Source organism: Mobula hypostoma, chromosome 9 (assembly GCF_963921235.1).
Source record: "Mobula hypostoma chromosome 9, sMobHyp1.1, whole genome shotgun sequence".
Classification (NCBI taxonomy): Eukaryota; Metazoa; Chordata; class Chondrichthyes; order Myliobatiformes; family Myliobatidae; genus Mobula; species Mobula hypostoma.
Genome location: NC_086105.1, coordinates 101639942 through 101657315, shown reverse-complemented (window position 1 = coordinate 101657315; position 17374 = coordinate 101639942). Strand labels below are relative to the sequence as shown.

General features: G+C 42.2%; 1 protein-coding gene and 1 long non-coding RNA gene across 2 annotated transcripts in view; one reads left to right on the top strand and one right to left on the bottom strand.

Annotated features, from left to right (window-relative positions):
- Positions 1 to 14635, top strand: part of LOC134351314 (uncharacterized) — a 109646-nt gene extending 95011 nt beyond the window's left edge. The window contains exons 2-3 of the long non-coding RNA XR_010019124.1: positions 4979 to 5021; positions 14347 to 14635. This is a non-coding gene — a long non-coding RNA (uncharacterized LOC134351314). The remainder of the gene's footprint in view (positions 1 to 4978; positions 5022 to 14346) is intronic.
- The window catches only part of gsg1l (gsg1-like), a 258730-nt gene that overhangs the window by 33037 nt on the left and 208319 nt on the right, over positions 1 to 17374 (bottom strand). The window lies entirely within an intron of this gene.

Sequence of the window (17374 nt, the reverse complement as noted above, 5' to 3'; positions counted from 1 at the left end):
AGACCCAAAAATAACCTACCAAATCATGCCAAATAACACATAAAACCTAAAATAACAGTAACATATAGTAAAAGCTGGAATGATATGATAAATACACAGCCTAAATAAAGTAGAAATACTTCTCCACAATCATTGCCGGCACTGTTCTCCATAGTGAAAACCTCACGCAAACGCTCTCGGCAGAAACATTCTCTCCAGTAACCTTTAAGCTATGAAGCTGTCAAATCATATCAAATAACACATAAAAATACACAGCCTATATAAAGTAGAAATAATGTATGTACAGTGTAGTATCACTTACGGGAATCGGGAAGACAGCGCAGAGGATTCTGATGATGGTGTGTTAGACTGAGTCGTCGGAGTTTGGGTGGTGCCGTGGCCCCCACCCTCCAGGCAGCGAACCGATACCAATTCATGAAGCATGCAGGGGTACAGCGGTAGCCGGGAGGCACACAGCACATCTTTAAGAAAAAAGCCGGAACAAACAGGCTAATTAATTAGGTGCCGCCCAGCACGTAATTGTCAGCCCAGATCAGAGACGATGCAATGGGCAATCGCCAGGCGGCACCTAATTAATTGGCATGTTTTTTCTTAAAGATGTGCTGTGTGCCTCCCAGCTACCGCTGCGTTCTCCACGAATCGGTATCTGTCCTCGGCCTGGGGGTTGAGGTGGTGGGACACTGGGGTGTCATCTCGTTGTCTGTTTCCATTAGAGCAGGCAGCTCATCTTCTCCTATGACTGCCTGCCTCAATGTCGAAGGTCGAGGTTCGTTGTCTGCTGTGGCTGATCTGGAAGGCTTGCTTGACTGCTGAGCCTCGTGTATTTTTAGATCATACAGTCCTATGTAAGCACTCAAACCATCTTGCAAATATCCCCTAAACCGATGTACCCTTTCAAAATTAAAGTTGTACTTTATCATTGCAGCCCTAATCTCACGCAGTCGCCTCACATTCAGTTCCTGGACAACTTCACTTTTGCTACTGAATTCGGTTTCAATTGTTATCCTTTCCTCTTCCAATTGCATCAGCTCTTCATCTATCAGTTCTTGGTCATGGGATGCCAAAACCTCTTCAACATCATCTTTGTCAGCTTCCACAAGCCAAACTCACTTTGTCCTTACTTCGTTCACCACAATCGAAATGCTTAATTATGTCTAGTTTTACGCTAAGTGTAACACCCTTACGAGCTCTTTCAGGCTTTTCCGATACCTTAGAACTCAGCTTGCTAATGGCTGCTCACAGACACGCGTTTAAGCAATGCCAGCTAGAATGCCGTTCCGAATCCGGGGGAGAGCGGCTGCTTGGGGTGCGCGCTGCTTTTCCCCGCGTGCTGCCTTTTCTCGTAACAGTGAAAACACCTTCTGAAAGCGAAAGCAGGTACTAATGTAGGTCTTTCATAACACTGTGGTTTCGTAAAGCAAATGTTCGAAAAGCAGGGGACACATGTAATTGGGTCAATCGAGCCTTCAGTCAAAGTTGACAGTTGGGACTTGATGATGCCAGTGTCATTGAATATCAAGAGTAGGTGACTAGATGCCTTCTTGGTCATAACCTAGCACTTAAGTGACACCAATGTTCCTTATCACTGAATCTTGTCCAGGTTTTGTCAGAGGGAGACATGGACTGCTAAGGAGCTACAAACAAAATGAAACATTGTGGAATCATATAATGAAAGGAAGATCATTGATGAAGCAGCTGAAATGGGTGGAACTGGAACACTGCCATGAGCAATGGTGTCCTGCAGCTGGAATGATTGCCTTCCAACAACCACAACCATCTTCATTTAGGCAATCTGTCACTCCAAGCAAAAAACTTTTCAGCTCAGTCTTTTCCATTTCATGCTCCTTGACTTCAGGTTTATTCTGCCGTTTGATGCCATATTTGCTTAACTGCTGCCTTTCTTGTCAAGAACAGTCACTCTTATCTCACCACTGGAATTCAGCTCTTTGGTCCATGTGTACACTATGGCAATGCGGAGATCTGAGCCAAGTGGTCTTTGCAAATCCCAAAACTGGCCATTGGCAAGCAAATAATTAGTGAATGCCACCTTAAAGCACTGTCCGTGACAACCTCCATCACCTTGCTGACGACTCGGAGTGGAATTGGAATTTGTTATTCTCACATGCCTCCTGGCCATCATCAGAGATGAGGGAAGAGGCCTCATGCCCTTTAGTAAGACTGAGGGTACCTCAAGCACGTGTTCAGCACTTGCAGCAGTCAGTTAGTTGCATTGATTCTGCTTTGGATCTGCTTCTAGAAGTCCCACAGATCAGGCATATCGATTTTAAATACTAATTATGCCCTTAACTACCTTTATCCTACTTTGTGTTCCCTAAATGTTGAGCTGAAATGGAGTACTCAAAGCCAATATTTTTTCAACCCAATTTCCTTCCTCCTGTTTTCCCTTATTCTCTCTGTCCTGGACTCTCTCTTTCTCACACACACACACACACACACACACACACACATACATGTTGGTAGGTTACAATCAACAGAATCATTTCCTGAAATATACAAGTTTTTGATCAGTGATCATACCAGCCATTGCAACATGACATTAATTAAAAGATATGAAATATCCCTCTGTAATTCTGTTTACCTAAACTCTACCCACCTCACCTTTAATGCACTGAGGCCAGTTTATGTTATCTATGAATAAAGGATAATAAATGCATTCATATCAGTTACTACAGACATTAAAATGAAATGACATCGATTAATAAAGCATAGCAAGAAGAATGTAGCATTAGTTCCATTGGTTGAACTATAATGTAATATAATGCTATGTTCTACAAGGAAATACCAAAATCTAGGGATTAAGGTTTCAGATGAGCAATTGCTTATTTTATTTTGGGGTGAGTTCTGATGACCGAGAAATTGAGGAGACGCATATGAGAGCAACATCAATAGTGGAGGAAGGAAAACCCTGTTCTTTGAAGAAGGAGGACATCTCTAACATCCTGAAAAGGAAGATCTCATCCTGGGAGCAGATGCGGCAGAAATGAAGGCTTTGAAGAAGGAAGACATTTCTGATCCAACACATCATCCTCCACAACTTTTGCCACCTTCAACAGGATCTTGCCACCAAACACATCTTTACCTCTTCCCCTCACTCTCTGCTTTCTGCAAGGATCACTCCCTCTGTGATTCCCTTGTCCATTTGCCCCTACCAACTAGTCTCCCTCCTGGCACATATCCCTGCAAGTGACAGAAATCCTCCATCTGCCAATTTATTTCCTCCCTTATCTCCAACCAGGGCCCCAAACTGTTCTTCCAGATAAGGTGTCACTTCACCTGCAAATCTGTTGGGGTTGTCTATTGTGTCTGGTGCCACCAATGTGGCCTCCTCTACATTAATGAGACCCAACGTAAGTTGGGGACAGTTTGGCCAGGCTCCTCTGTCCCATCTGCCTCAAGTAGATTTTCCTGGTGGCCAACCATTTTAATTCCAATCCCCACTCATATAATGAGATATCGATCTATGGCCTCCTCTTTTGCCATGATGAGGCCACAGCCAAAGTGGAGCAGTAACACCTCACATCTAGGTAGCCTCCAACCAGATGGCATGAACATTGATATCTCCTTCTGGTAATTTTTTCCCTCCCCCTTCCCTTTTCATCTATTTACCACTTTGGTGTCCTACCTCTTCTCCTCACTATCCTGTCACCTTCCCTTGGTTTCCCTCCTTCACCCCTTTATCCCATGTTCCACTCTCCTCTCCTACCAGATACCAACCCTTTACCTTTCTCACCCACCCGGCTTCACATATCACTTTGAAGCTAGTCCTCCTTCCCCTCAGCTTTTCATTCTGCCTTTCTTTCCAGTCCTGAAAAAAGCTCTCGGCTTGAAATATCAACTGTTAATTCATTTCCACAGATGCTGCCTGACCTGCTGAGTTCCTCCAGCATTTTGTGTGTATTACTCTGGACTTCCAGCATCTGCAGAATCTCTTGTGTTTATTCCATTTTATTTGTGACCACTGACATATATATTGCTCTACATGACACTTGCCCTGAATTTGCAGCCTACTAGATTGTCAAATGTTGCTGGATTTAATAATTTCCTCCTTTTTAAACAATGAAATTCAACGTAACGTTATACAGGCAGGAAACAGTTGGTTACTCTTACATCCTTAACTAGATGCATACTACAAGGATTTGTATTAGGTCTTCAAAAGTTCACTCTATTTAATATGATGTACTAATACAATGGAGAACCCTTTATCCAAATTTCCCCAGGATATTCAATGTATTAAGTTAAAAAGAAGCCTTGACAGATTAAGTTAATAGGCAAAATTGTGGCAGCTTGGTCTCAATTAAAGGATATTAATCTTGGATTAAAGAAGCATAAGTCCCAGTACTATTTAAATGGTAAAATGTTACAGCCAGTAAAGAAGATATCAGGGGCACAGATGCAAAATAGTATTGATACTGGTACGGGAAATATAAAACGCTGACTCAGCAGGTCATGGAGTATCTTGGCAGGAGAAACAGGGTTACAACAAACTTTCAAAACTGCAAGCAAGATACAGAAGTACGGGGAGAGGAAGGGATAAAATGCCTGGTTCACCTTCGGGTGAAACAATTTAGGAACAGATGGAAGTACAACAAAAACGGGATGATGACAGCCACATAAAGATCAATTATTCTTGCTCTGTATCTCTGGGTGACTTGAATTAATAATAACTTGAATGAAGGATTTAGTCTTTTAGAAAATAAATGATAATGCAGATTAATCAAAGTATTTCCTCCTGGGAGTCTTTTAGTGGTTAATCTGACGTGGCTGGAGCGATGTTGTGGGACTTCATAGAAAACAACAGATATTGGCCCATATAATAACTTTAATCCTCAATTGATGTATTTTTCCTGGGCTGGTGTACAAAAGGTAGGAGTAAGGTAGCCAAGTGGAATCAGAGTGTGAATCAGTAATGGAATAGGCCTGAAGTGATAACTGTCCTCTTTTATTTCTTGTCTTCCAGATTGTACAGAGTGATGTTAAGCCTCCAGGCACGTGGTTAACAGGTGAGAAAGGAGATTAGTTCAAGGAGCTCCAATGCTGCAAGGTTTAGAAATCTCTATGAGTTTTGCTGGTGTTGGGTTCCTGTACTACAGTCTCCTCTGCCAAATACAGTTCATAAGCCACCTCTCCAAACCCAACCTTTCTCTTTCAGTCTCCAGCAACAACCTGCACCTTGTCTCTTTCTGTTAAGTAATCACACATAACTTCTACTTGCCTCAACCTCTTCTTTTTACAAACAGAATAAACATTAGCAAAACATCTCACTCAGATAATGGATAACATATTCCCTTCTTTCCAAAGAAGTTGTTGTGCATCATAGAAGGGAAATTGAATGTCCAGACAAAAGGAAATCCTACGTCAATATCCTGTTCATGCAGGAGGGCATCTTTAGCAGAGGTTTCAAGTAATCAAGATTATTAAATATCATCTCCAGTGTAAAGGAGAATGAAATAATTCTTACACTGAATCCAAAGCAGCACAAAAAAACAAATAAGATAAAGAACATAATATTTTAAAAGCACAATAAATATTAACACATAAGATAGCCTTTATACATAGATTGATTGCATGTACATAAAATGATGTTAGGTACAGAAGTGTCTGTACAAGATGACCCTGACTGGAAATTATACAGTACCCATTATCTCAGGGACACCTAGGACTGCTGGGAGCAGAGTGAGGTCAAATGCGGATGGGTGCGACCCAGGACACGGGCTGGGAAACAGCTCCTATCTGGGCTTTTTGACATCAAAAACATCCAAAGAGAAAAGGCAATATTCTTCAAAGTTTAGATTCCTATGACCCTGTATAGTAACTGTCACTGAGAATGGAAAAGTACAACTCCGCCACATCTGGAGTTCTTAACTGAGCCATTACAACATTGCTGTCAACAACCAGTCAGCTCGAATGAACACTGTGGGTTAGTGTGGTGAGGACTTGGTTCGTGCAAGGACATGTCCTTAGAATTTCTGGAAGCATCTGTGACAACTTCACTACGATGGGTAACTGCTCCATTTCCCCTGGTTTTCAGGCCATGAGAGATACACAGGACGTCAGATCAACTCTGCTCTCAATTCCTAGATGGAGGAGTGGAGAGACAGCCCAACAACCTGAGGGAGAGGTGGATGACAGCATGTCTGATACCTTGACAAACTCTGACCTTGGAGTCAATCAGCCTGGCCCATTGCTGGCAGGATGAAACATTTTGTATTTGAGCCAGAGCACTCATAGCTCATGGGGTTCACCTGCTTCAGCCATTTCACGTGGAGTCTTGAATGTTCAATGGTTTTACCTGGGCACCCAGTCTCAGGATACCATCCAGTGGAAGCAGCAGATGAGAGGAAAGTTATCATGTGGCACAATAGGTCAGAAAATGAGGCAGCAGTGCTGAGAAGAAGCAACACCTAGAGAATATTCAGGTAGGGCAGGCAAGTGACAGAAGTATTCAGGTTAAACAAGTGCTAGTTAGTGACTATCTCAAGTGAGACATCAGTGACTGTAGGCTCACAAACTTTGAGCAACAGGCAATCTGCTGGAGAAACCCAATCAGTCCAGCAGTATTTGAGGGAGGAAAGGAATTGTCTACATTTTGGGTCGAAACCCCACATCAGGACTCCAAACAAGGAATTATCCCAACAAGGAAGAGTCTTACTTCCTGCAGTTGGTGTTCAATGGGATTACTGGTGCTGATCATCCATTTAATTAGAGCAACCACATAAATACTATTGATACAGGAGTGGAGCTTAACCTGGGTATCTGGCAGTGAGTGATTCACCCCATCCCATCACCTATAAGATATAATATTTTGAAAGTTCATCATCATCCAGGTTGAAGCAGTCTCCAACTCACCATGGCCGCTGTGAGCACATCAACAAAATACACTGAGAGCAACTTGACAGAGCTTCCTCAACTGCACTTTCCAAACCCGAGACTTCCTTCCATCTAGGACAAAAGCAGCAACCCCATATCTCATGACAGTACCGGTGAATATGAGTCATGCGCATTATTAACCTGGAAAAGCACTGTCAACCATTCAGTGTAGTTGTCTCTGAGTGCTGGAACTCCCTCCCTATAGCACTGGATTGCTGGAACCACTGCAAGTCTGTTTTAATGCAGATTTGCTGCTGTAATGTCCTAAAAACAATTCACTCTTGAGGTAAATACATCAAAAGATTTTCACAGATTCTTATTCCAGTGCAGAGCTCACCATACCAAACCGAGTGGGAATGTCAGCAGGGTGGAGGATGCAAAGAGGCTTCTAGGGGAGAAAGACATTTGAATGAATGAAAGAATATATTGTCGAGGGACTGTGAAGATTTCCACTTGTGTGCACAAAACAGAAAGGCAAATTATTTTTTAAATAAAAAATATTGGGTAATGTTGATGTTCAAAGCAACGTCGGTGTCCTTGTGCGTACAAGTCCCTGATAACCAACATGCAAGTACAACAAATGATCATGTTGGCCTTAATAATGATAGGATATGATTATAGGTGTAAGAATGCAATTATATAGAGTGTTGCTGAGTACTGTGCCTAGTTCTGGTCTCCTTACCTAAAATATAGTGTGCTTGCCATACAAGGAGTTCAGCAAAGGTTCAAACTGGTTGCAGGATTGGCAGGTTTTTAGAGATTGAATAGACTAGCTCTATAGTCTTGGATGAGATTCCCTTCCCACCAACAAGGACATCTTCAAGAAGTGGTACTTCAAGAAGGTGACACCCAGCGCTATGTATCCTCATCATTTGGAATATGCACTCTTCTCATTACTACCATCGGGAAAGGAGTGCAGGAGGCTGAGGACCCACACTCAGTGACGCAGGAACAGCTTCTTCCTCCTCCGCATCAGATTTCTGTACAGTCCATGAACCCATGAACACTACATCGTCATTCCTTCCTTTTTTGCATCATTTATTTGGTTTTGTGATTTATAGTAACTTGACATTATTGTCCCGTACTGCTGCTACAAAACAACAAATACCACGTTGTCAGTGACTCTGCCTGACCTACTGAGTTCCTCCAGAATTTCCAGCATCTACAGACTTCCTCGTGTTTATGATTTACTACTCCACTGCGAAGTCTCTCTGGGGGATGCCTACCCTGAAGAAGTATAAATCTTCTCTTCTCTCCGTCCTGAAGAAGGGTCTCCGCCTGAAACGTAGACTTTTTTTTCGTTTCCACAGATGCTGCCTGACCTGCTGAGTTCCTGCAGTGTTTTGTGTGCGTGTCGCTTCAAATTTCATGCCATGTAAATCAGTGATAATAAATCTGCAACACACATCAAAGTTGCTGGTGAACGCAGCAGGCCAGGCAGCATCTCTAGGAAGAGGTGCAGTCGACGTTTCAGGCCGAGACCCTTCGTCAGGACTTCGTCTCGGCCTGAAACGTCGACTGCACCTCTTCCTAGAGATGCTGCCTGGCCTGCTGCGTTCACCAGCAACTTTGATGTGTGTTGCTTGAACTTCCAGCATCTGCAGAATTCCTGTTGTTGTTGTTTGATAATAAATCTGATTCAGATTCTGAGATTTACAACATTCGTACAGAATTTGACAGACAGGGAGCTGGGAAGGTGTTTTCCATTGCTAAGAGATTCAAAAGCAAGGGCCAGAAGCTCAGAATATTACGTAGGTCACTTAAACTGAGTTGAGAAGGAATTTCTCATGCAGAATTCTCTAACTCAGAGACCTGTGAAATCTCAATCCAAATTCCTTCAAATCAGAGCTGATTAATTTCCACACATTAAGGGCATAAAGAGGTAGGGGGAAAATGCAAAAAAATGGCATTAAAGTGGAAGATCTGTCATAACATTGATGAATATGGAACAGAAATGAGGACTAAATAGCTGATTCATGTTCCTATTTCTAATGATCATATGCTATCCAAAAATGACCTGAGCCCACTAATACATTTTGATTCCCTGTCTTTGATATGGTTTCAGTTTCTTTTTAATGACTATCGTCAACTTTCATCAGCTCACAGGCTTAAATAAATTAACTCCTTCTGGATGAAGGCACATTTGCTTTGATTAAGCTTGCCATTACCTTGATGCAATTTTCTAAAGGCTTCCTTGAGTATTAGAAGATTCTCTGCCTGTGCTGCTGAGGTAATTAGATAATCATCTTGGCTGCACAAGGATTGCTGATTCTGTCACTGCAACTTATTCTGAGAATATTTTTGGTGCCAATTTTATTCAAGACTTCGTTGGCAACCCTTGTGGCCTTTAATTGTCAAGAAGTGCTGCTCTCATCACCTAAATTAAGTGGGCTGTAAGTATGAGAGGTTTAGCTTCGTAAAAGTTTCTCACCCCTGTCGAATCTACATCAAAATCTCTGGATATGAGCAGTCATGATTTCACATCATGAACTGATCTGTATCATAATCTCTGCAGAGCTGGGTTTGTTCCCACTGCCTTGGGAGTATCACCCATTCACTTTGTGTCACTCTCGTCCACTCAAGTTGTTACACCTTTTATACCTGCTTTTTCAATGCGGAGTGCATAGATTAGGCTTTATAATGGATAGTCAGCTGTCTGGTTTGATAAACACAAGGACTTAATGTCTCTTATGTCAGGGCTGCAAGCAGCAGAGCAGTTAGGGTTCAATTCTGACTGCCATCTGTAAGGGTTTGGTACATTCTTGCCATGACCGTGTGGGTTTCCTCTACCTACTCTGCCTTCCTCCTGCATTCCAAAGACATACAGGTTAGGCTCAGTAAGTTATAGGCATGCTCTTGTTGCCAATGGCGGCATAGCAAAGCTTGCGGACTGCCCTGAGCACATTTTCATACTGTGTCTGTCATTGACACAAGCGACCCATTTCACTCTGCGTTTTAATGCTCACCGGACACGTGACAACTAAAGCTAATCTCTAATCTGTAATGCCCATATGTGAATCTGTTCATGTTGGTAACAACTTGCTCGAGTCTGAATTTGAGGTATTTACTCTAAATGTTTCTTTTTTTTGATTCTCAATTCTTTCAGCCAATTAGAGTATTTCCTATCAAAGTCAGTATGTTAATGTAATTAGCCGCTATCATAGCAAGCTTGCCTTCTCCCCGAGTTCTGCTTCTCCTAAAACTCTCATAGCATGACCAGTCAGATTTTAAAGGTCTTGATTTTCAAGTGTTTTGCATCAATAGCACAGAACTAAACTCTTGATTAACACAAAGGAACAATCTATGGATATGTTAGTATTCATTATTAATATCTTTATTATGGATCTTTACTTTAAAATTAAAATTGCTGTTATTTTTATTATCACTGCCGACACTACAGCATGTATGACATTCAAAGTGCATTTCTCAGAAAGCTCTTCCATCTCAATATTGCGCAAATACTGCTGTATTTGTTTCCTTTCACTGGGACCCTGCTGGACTACTGCCACGTTGTTCACTCGAGCCTTGCATGCAGCAATTACCTGTCCTTGCTTGATGTGTGACAAAACTAGGCTCATCTAGCATTTCTTTTCAAGCTTTCTGTAAGTAGCCGCAGCACCTTTATCTTGTGCCAGGCTTTAAAACCCCAGACCAGCTGCTACTTAGAAGGACCCTGTACTTCTTGAGGCCTCTCATAAACCCAGGTACAGAACTCAAAGAGCATTATAATCAAATTGATCACCCAAATTTTGATCAATGGCCTTCCCATGCAAAAATTTGGTCACTCCAGTAAATTACATATCGCACTTGGGTGAAGTACTCCTATACTTTTTAATTTATTTAGAGATACAGCGTATTAACAGCAACACACACACAATGCTGGAGGAACTCAGCAGGCCAGACAGCATCAATGGAAAAAAGTGCAGTCGATGTTTTGGGTTGAAATCTGCAGATTTTCTCTTGCTTAACAGGTCACTCAGGACCGATGAGCCTGTGTTGCTCAATTACACCCATGTGACCAATTAACCTAATAACCCATATTTATATGGAATTTGGGAGAAAACCAGAGCACCTGGAGGCAACCCACATGGTCACAGGGAAAATGTTACAGGCGACGGCAGAATTGAACGCGTGTTGCTGGTGCTGTAATAGTGTTACACTAACTGCTAAGATACCATGCAGCCTCATTCAGTGAGTCAACTGTTTTCAGGACGTAAGGGCCGTTAGCAAGACTGGCACTTCTTGCCATCCCTAAGTGTCCTTAGAAGAGAGCGTAGAGCTCACTTCTAACTTCAGTACTTCTGGCGAAGGTAGAGTCAAGATTACTTTCATCATAAATCCTGCGCGCTGCCCAAAAATAAAGAAAATCTCAAGTCAAGAAGGAGATACTGTATTAGCAACTGTATTTGCAGTGACAGGTTTTCCCCAGTTCCTGCGGTGAAGACTGACAATATTAGATACTGACCACAGACTTTTGCCATTGATTCTAAGGTCTGCAAATCCTATGATGATGCCATTGAAGTTGCAGAAATGGTCTTAATACAACACCTGTGCAACTACGCAGTTAAGCACGAAGCATCAATTTAAACATTGCGGCAGATGTCTTGGCAATGCAGCCCTGCAAAGCCACCCCAGAGAAAAAACTTTCTGTAGAGGAAGTGGTAAACAATGATTTCATGCGGGAGTATTATTGCCAATTTTGAAACAGTGGGTGAGTAGTCGTAACACATGAAGCCATTTCATCATAGATGGTATGAATTTCCTACCATCCAGAGGTATGCAAAGGAGACATGACGGGTGACCTTGAAAGAGCACAAACAAAAAATAAAAAAGGCTAATAGAACATTAATCTTTCATAATTCAAAGGCTCATAGATGTAAGGAAGTTTTGCTATAGTTAAACACATCTCTAGTTATGCTATATTAGAGTACAATATACACCAACAATAGCTAATATTGAAGATATGCAACAAAATTCATTACAAGTTTACCAACACTTTAATGTATTAAACTATGAGGAGTTAGTATAAACTAAGTTCTATTCTTTGTAGTGTATAAGATGGTGCAATTTGATTAAGAGGTTTCAGATTTTGAAAAGGAATTATAGGACTGATAGGCAAAAGCTTTCATCTCAATTGAGGCTTTGCAAAGAGTACACGATTGAAACGACAGCCAAACCATGCTAGAGAGAAGTGAGGTAGTGTACCTTCATACAATGTTTATAAAGCTCTCACACAAAACTAAAAGGTGCCTCAATTATTCATTTTAAATCTAATATTAATTGATTTTTAAAGGATTTAGAGTGAAGATGATAATTGGAGTTCAGACATAGAAGAGTCACACTCCAATATATGCTGGAAGAGTCTTAAGACATCATTGCATTTTCTGATTGGAACCCCCTTCTGTTGAATCGTGAAGATGACAGATCACACTGGGTGAATGATTGCACTAAGGGGTTTACAAATGTGGTATGCTTTTCACCAGTCTGCTCTCCTTCATCCTAGGGCAGGGGTTCTCACCCTTTTTAGTTGCATGGACCAATACCATGAAGCAAGGGGTCTGTGGAAACCAGGTTGGGAACCCTTGACTTAGAGGAATCTGGTAACGTTATTCTTCCTGGAATTGGGGAGAACAAAGAACATTGACATCCCTGCCCATGTTCAAAACAGCTCGCCCTGTTCTGCCAGGAGGCATTTTGTGAGCAAAATCTGGGAGGGATTGCTGCAGTTAATAACTCTTTGAGCGGGGTTCCACTTCCACATTCCCTTTTATGATCATCCCTCTGTTTGAATAATGGTGCATGGCCTGCTTAGTGCAAGGAGTAAAAGAAAGGAAGCGTGGAACAATTTTGGCAGCACAGTGGAACCCGATGCCTCAAAGCACCAATGTCCCAAGCTCATACCTGATCTCTAGTGTTGTCCGCCCTGCAACCACGTCAGTTTTCTCCAACACCCTAAAGATGTGCAGATTATTTGGCCACAGTTAGTAGGTGAGGGGCAGAATCTGACTGGAAGTTAATGGGAATGTAGAAGGAATACAATGAAATTTGTGTAAATTGGTGTTTGATGGTTGGTGCGTATGATTCGATGGTTTCATGACATTTGTCATTCTAGTTCTGGAGATCAACATATTGTCATCCAAAGACTACGTAGCTATGATCAAGGCTTGAACAGACTATATGGTGTCATTGCTCTTCCATGCAATTGAACAATACATGAATGAAGAAGTTTTAAAAATACCCTGATATTCATACTTGAGATGGATTTTTTTTCCTTTGAGTGTATGTGGAAGATATGTCAATACATCAAAGGCATCCAATTATCCCTAGTCCTTTACCTTGATGGGCTTAAACAAAAGCCCATGAGTATGGAGAGTCCTGTGGCCTCTGACACTAATCCTTTACAGCTATGCTATCCATCACTGCCTGCTCTTACCTTTCTTGTCAGCAAATGAAAACAAAAAGAACTAATTTCTGGGCCCACCTATGTATTGTTGGTGCTGGACCATGGTGTGAAAGCATTTTGAGATAATATATCTGACAAAGGAATAAACTCTGATGGCTGTTCAGGAGATTCATAGCTCTGGGCACAGAGAAAAGGTACAAATTACTCAGAATCTGAATGAGAATCAGGTTCAATATCACCAGCATATGTCATGAAATCTGTTCACCCTATGGCAGCAATACACTACAATACATAATAATAGAGAAAAAAACTAACAGTGCAAAAAATAGAAATAAAAATGTAATGAGGTAGTGTTCATTGGTTCAATGCCCATTCAGAAATTGGATGGCAGAGGGGAAGAAGCTGTTCCTGCATCGTTGAGTGTGCGCCTGCTTCCTGGATACTATGGAGGCTAGTGCCCATGATGGAGCTGACTAAGTTTACAACTCTCTGCAGCTTACTTCGATCCTGTGCAGTAGCCCCTCCCATACTAGACTGTGATTGCAGCCAGTTAGAATGCGCTCGGTTAGAAATCTAGAAATTTGGGAGTGTTTTAGGTGACATACCAAATCTATTCAAACTCCTAATGAAATACTGTATAGCTGCTATCGTACCTTCTTTGTAGCTGCATTGATATATTGGATCCAGGCCAGATCCTCAGAGATCTTGACAACCAGGAACTTGAAACTGCTCACTCTCTCCACTTCTGGCCTCTCTTTATGGACTCAAGTGTGTTTCCTCATCTTACCCTTTCGGAAATTCATAATCTGTTCTTTGGTCTGACTGACACTGAGTGCAACACCACTCAATCAGCTGATCTATCTCACTCCTGTGTGCCCTCTCGTCACCATCTGTGGTTCTGCCAACATTGGTTGTATCATCAGCAAATTTATAGAATACATTTGAGCTGTGCTTTGCCACACAGTCATGAGCATAGAGAGAGTACAACGGGGTCTGGAGGTAAGAACACTGCAACTAATGTATTAACAGGCTATTTTATTTATTTATTTTTCCAGAAGTACAGTGTGAAACAGACTTTTCTGCCCTATGAGCTGCACTGCACAGTGATCGTCCTATTTAAAACAGGATAATTTACAATGACCAATTAACTTACCAACCGGTACGCCTTTGGACTGTGGAGGATTGCCGAGCACCTGAAGAAAACCCACATGCTCACAGGCAGGACGTACAAACTTCTTACAGAGGACACCGGAACTGAGCTCCAAACTCCAATACCCTGAGCTAACCCCTAGGCTACCGTGGCACCCCGATAAATTTCAAAGTGTATATATTTCAGTTACTGTATGATACTGGTTTATAATATTAAATTTTATCAGTAATTCAAAGTCAAAGTCAAATCTGAGTTTACTGTTACATACACAAGTTTATGTATGTACAAGTGAAGTGAAAAACTTACTTGCAGCAACATCCTAGCACATTGGAGACAGAATAGTCACAAGCAAAACATGAATTAAATGTATATTATACAAAATTATATCAAAAATTAGCACCAAAAACCACAAATTCCATCTTAGTGCAAAGTTGTCAGAGTTGCAGTGATTAGGGATGTGCAAGTAGGTGCAAGAACTGGACAGTTGAAGGCAAGTGGGTGTTTTTTTGAACCCAGTTGTGTGGAACACAGTTAGCTGAACAATTTCAGTCCCTCAATTTCTGATGGTTAAAGGTACTGAAATCCCATTAATAAACTGTACAGTCTGTGGAAGATTACAGAGAATATTAGGATGGTAGTGGTGGGATTACTCTGTTGGGATTGGGCATAATCTCAATGGAGTGAATGGCCCCCTTCTGTGCTGCTGCAAGTAAGATATTGCTGCTAATTCCCATTCACAAAATAGATCAAAGATAATTTAGAAAACTGGAACTCTGGCTAAAATTGTCCAAACTGAGTTAACAAGACCCTTGAAATAATGAGCAAAAGAATACTTAAGGAATTCTTTAAAACAAATTTTGAGAAGTCTGCTTCCCACTGGATGAGATAACAGGAAGTTGAATAAAGTGTACAAACCAATTACTCCAATGTTTGCCAAAATGTTACAAGATAAATTTGAATTAGCCTGTCGCTTATGTTAAGGAACAAAAAACAACAGTATCCTTTGGAAGTGTGCAATCCCAGCCCAGGCTTCAGCTGTTGTGCATGAAAACCAGAAGCAGAAACCAAGATCAAATTCTGTTTTTGTTATACAGTATTACCTATGGGTTAGTTTTCAATGCTGCCTTTATTTAAAAGCTGTTGTCTCAATGGCCACAACAACTATAAAGTTGAGGCGATTACTGAAACTTGGTTGAGAGAGGGGCAGGAATGGGTGATTAATGTTCCAGGTTTACAAAGTTTTAGATAAGACAAAGAAGGATGTTAAAAGGGTGGGGTGGGGGTGGGGAGAGTTGCACTACTAACAGGGACAATATCACAGCTGCTCTCAGGGGTGACATGATGGAGGGTTCAGACACTGAGTCCATTTGTGTAGAACTCAGGAATAGGAAGGGCGCAATCACACCGATGGGACTGTACGACAGATCACTCAATACCCACCGGGACATTGAGGAACAGATATGTAATCAGATTAAGGAAACGTGTAAAAACTATAGGGTTGTTGTCATGGGGGATTTCAACTTCCCTAATATAAACTTGGGACCTTAGTGAAAGGGGTCCTGACAAAGGGTCTCGGCCCGAAACGTCGACTGTACTTCTTCCTATAGATGCTGCCTGGCCTGCTGCGTTCACCAGCATTTTGTGTGTGTCGCTTGAATTTCCAGCATCTGCAGATTTTCTCGTGAAAGGGGTTTAGTTGGGGCAGATTTTTTAGTGTATCCAGGAGGGTTTCTTAAATCAATATGTGGATGGCCAATGAGGGGAAGGGCTGTACTGGACCTGCTCTTTGGTAATGAGTCTAGCCAGGTGACTGACCTTTCAGTGGATAAGTGGATAAGAAGTTAGGGAACAGCGATCACAACTCCTTACTTTCAGGATAGCTATAGATAAGGATAGGTATGGTCCTTGTGGGAGAGTTTTAAATTGGAGTCGGGCAAATTATAGGGGCATTAAGCAGGAACTAAGAAGAGTTAATTGGGAGCATCTTTTTTTCAGGTAAACCTACATCAGACATGTGGAGGGTGCTTAAAGATTGATTGCACAGGGTACAGGAAAGATAGGTTCCTGTTAGAAGGAAGGACAGCGATGGATAGATGTCCAGAGAGGTAATGAAATTCGTCAAGAAGAAAAGACACCACAACAGGGACAGAGTTCCCCTTATCCTCATCTACCACCCCACCAGCCTCCGGATCCAGCACATTATCCTCCGCAACTTCCGCCACCTTCAACAGGACCCCACCACTAAGCACATCTTTCCCTCTCCACCGCTCTCCACTTTCCGCAGGGATCGGTCCCTCCGTGACTCCCTGATCCACATGTCCCTCCCCACGGATCTCCCAACTGGCACTTATTCCTGTAAGCGTAAGTGCTACACCTGTCCTTACACCTCCTCTCTTGCCACCATTCAGGGCCTCAAACAGTCCTTCCAGGTGAGGCAACACTTCACTTGTGAGTCTGTTGGGGTCATCTATTGCTCCTGGTGCAGCCTCCTCCACATCGGTGAAACCTGACACAGATTGGGGGACCGCTTCATCGAGCACCTCCGCTCCGTCCGCCACAACAGACAGGATCTCCCGGTTGCCACCCACTTCAGCTCTGTTTCCCATTCCCATTCAGATATGTCCATACATGGCCTCCTCTACTGCCATAATGAGGCTAAACTCAGGCTGGAGGAGCAACACCTCATATATCATCTAGGTAGTCTTCAGCCCCTTGGTATGAACATAGAATTCTCCAACTTCCGGTAATTCCCTTCCTCTCCCTTCCCTATCCCTATGTCACTCTGCGCCCTCCCCCAGCTGCCTATCACCTCCCTCATGGTTCTGCCTTCTTCTACTACACATTGTGTTTTCCCCTATTCTTTCTTCACCTTTCCTGCCTAACCCCTCCCTGCCTCCCCTCCCCCACCCCTTTATCTTTCCCGTTACTGGTTT